Raw genomic sequence first — 3,386 nt, 5'->3', positions numbered from 1 at the left:
TCATTGGTTTACGTTATCTTCAGTGTGAGTACAAGCCATCTACCATTTGTGGAAGGATGGAATGCATGATGTTCTCAATTAAGCTTTTGTGAGAAGCTGCTGTAACACTTTCCCATGTTTTCTAGTCCTAGGTCAAGAACAGTGATGCCCATCTTTAATAGAACAGCTATTAAGTTAAGTCAAGTTTGTTTAACAGAGTTGGAAGGGACCTTGGAGGTCTTCTAGTCCAACCCCCTGTTCAAGCAGGAAACCTATACCATTTCAGACAAATGGTTGTCCAATCTCTTGTTAAAAACTAAGCTCCTAAGAGGATGCAGTCCTGGTTTTGATTCCAAAGCACATGCTCTTTCTTCATTCATATAATAAGACTGCAGCTGGTTTTGATAAAGTTTCTATGAAGCGTTTTGCCCTTTAGTAGTCAGTCCTCTTGTTCCCTTTTGTTTTACAATGCTATATTGCAGTTTTCTAACCCATTTCTTTCATCACAGTAGTAATGCAATTAATTTTTATGACTGCTACTTATTTACTACTAGACGAATGCAGAGTGCATGATGCCCTGGATGAGGTAGAATTTCCTTGGAATAATGGAACACTGTATAAATAACCACCAAATACCAGGAATTGTTATTTCCAGCATTTGGGGAGTAGAGCAGGACATTGTCGACTTACAGATATGAATGTGTGTCCATAGGCAATGCAATGTGGTGATGTTCCAGAGCATAGTTGAGCAAAAGAGGAATTGTCCAATGAGGTCCATGCTAAATCACAGTCTGAAGTAAACACCTTTCCAGTTCTCAGAAACATTTTTCTCCAGTCAGCCTACAGTTCATCTGGGCACACTAAGCAGGAGCAGTTTAAGGTTATGATACAGAATTGCCTAATCTTTTCAAAACCCATTTTATAATTCTGCAAATGAGACAGCACAATTGTATGATCATCAACTCATCAACTCATCTTGAACTATCTTACTTCCTTGGAGACATTTGTAATTTTGTCTTCTGCCGTGTCTGAATATATATTCATTGATCTGAATGACTGAAAAGGCGTGACAAACTGGAAATGGCTACTACTGCATATTTTATGGGTATGCATGCATGTAGGTGTTTGAACCTATCCAAGTAGCATTACATTGGGAGTCATTTCAATGGATTTTGGAGGTCATAAATCTTCTTCCTTATTTATGAAGAATAACATTCCAATGGATCATGTGCCAAATAGGATTTAAGACATTGCAATCAGTAGAAAGTCACAAAGTAAGTAATAATTCTCGAAAACAGTCAAAACTGTTTGAAAAATGAAGTTATTTCCTCCCTTCTCTGAGAGGAACCATTTAAGAGCCATTTAGGTATGATGATAGATGTAACTGTGGTTGAGAAATCAAGGTTATCATAGTTGAAAATCATACCTTATTGCATTGGAAGCAGATTCAATAGCATCTGTTTACTGCAATGGATTTGTACTACACTTTAGGGACATGTATCTGCCAATGACATGTGATATTCTATTGAGAGCTGCTGTGTTTTTCTTCTTCTTTTTGGCACTGTCAGTTTAAGTTGTAGTGCATCAATTGGCCATTACCACAACTTTCTCGTATGTTGCTGTAACCCATAGGGTCACATAAAACAGAGAAACCATTTTCATCACACACACTTTGACAGGTTTTTACTTCTGAAGTTGTGTGTTTCATTCTCTCTGCCAGAAGATTATTTACAAGAAACATTCTATGGAATATTTTGTTACGCTGAGCGATGGCATTTCTTTTTTTCTTTTTGGATGATTTAAAATACGTTATCATGCCCAACTTCAAATATTACATCAGAATCAGAGGTTTCTGGCTAATGCACAATACATTGTTGCAAGCTGGAAATTGCTATCAGAACTATAACAGCTCCTCTCCCACACCAATAAGATTCTCATCCTTCGTACGGTGTTTTGTTCCTGTCTGTATTTATCATATCATATTTCTAAAAACCTCCAGATGATCCTTCTGTATGTGGGTGATGCTTTTCTGGCTACATAAGTAAAGACTCATAGCATAATCTTGACAGAATAAGGAAATGATAACAACAGATGTGATGCTATTAACTTACATTTCTTCCTTAGCAGTTAAATTTTAAATGCAAAGATAGCAAAGAAGCATTCATTGGAAGTAGTGTTCCCTGCCACCAGACTGTCTCCTAATGATCTCAAGTTATTCTCTAACCCATTGTCCCTGTTGTTATGTTTCAATGGACTCCTTTGAAAATTTGAAAATACGTTGTGGGTGCTCCCACAAAATGATTACTTTTCAAAAAAAGGCAAATACAATTTAATCTGTGATAGCTTTGTGGCCTTAGTCTGCAGTTCCATGCATACAATAAAACCATTAGTCTTTAGGGTGCCACATAGCTCACTTATATCTGACAAATTTGGTATCATACATATCACTGTACTAAATACCAAGTTCTGGTTTTCAAATCATAATACAATTTGTATAAATTTGGTTAGCATGTTGCCTGAATCAAGCCACTCTGATTCAAAAATAATAGGTTATGCCTGGCATATTGTGCAAACCACAGCTAATTAGTGTCTTATGCAATTGATTCTGGTTGAAGAAACCATGGCTTACAGTGTCATGCAAACCAGGTCAGAATGAAATTATTAATCTAGCATATACAAAAGTACGTGTCCACAAAAGGACATACATGCATGTTACACATCCACCCACACAAACACACATTCTTTAAAATAATGATACTTGGAGCATCGAGTATGATGATAGCTCATTTCCAGAATGTTTTGCCCTATCCAGCAACTGCCTGCACCAGTGTTAGCAAAATACCAATGCAAATCTTCAGTTAGCCATTATAAGAGAAGAGATCAACTTCAGATGTTCTGAGCACTTTGCAGAACAGACAGATTTTAAAATAAATATAACAGCTTGTCATTCTTATGGAACCTTAAGATAACAAACAGAAAAGAAGATGGTTTTTGTAATTCATTATATTCCCAGATATAGCATCCCCTGATGGAAAAACAACAACATGCCAAAATGTGCATCTGCTTCTGTTTATTTTTTCTTTCTCCTCTGGACCTTGGAAATAAAGAATGCATTTTAGAATACCACCTGGGAGTTTACACGTAGGCAAAAAATAATGTTGGACAATTGCAAGTCCATTTTAGAATAGTATCTAGGGATACATTTAGAGACCAAAAAAAAAAATAATGTTGGCCAACTGCAACTCTTTAAAGTATATGTGAAAAGTTTGCCCGAGAAAATAAGTTATGTTACTGGAACACATTCCTTACAACTGTATCATAAATGCAACATTCCACTTACAGGCACTTTATAATGAGTAATACTTTAATGCATGCTTTGAAAGATGGGGTGGATATATACATTTTGC

Source organism: Pantherophis guttatus, chromosome 6 (genome assembly GCF_059756535.1).
Source record: "Pantherophis guttatus breed Tessera chromosome 6, ASM5975653v1, whole genome shotgun sequence".
Taxonomy (NCBI): domain Eukaryota; kingdom Metazoa; phylum Chordata; class Lepidosauria; order Squamata; family Colubridae; genus Pantherophis; species Pantherophis guttatus.
The sequence above is the reverse complement of the archived record's forward strand: the minus strand, read 5'-3'. Positions refer to the sequence as shown.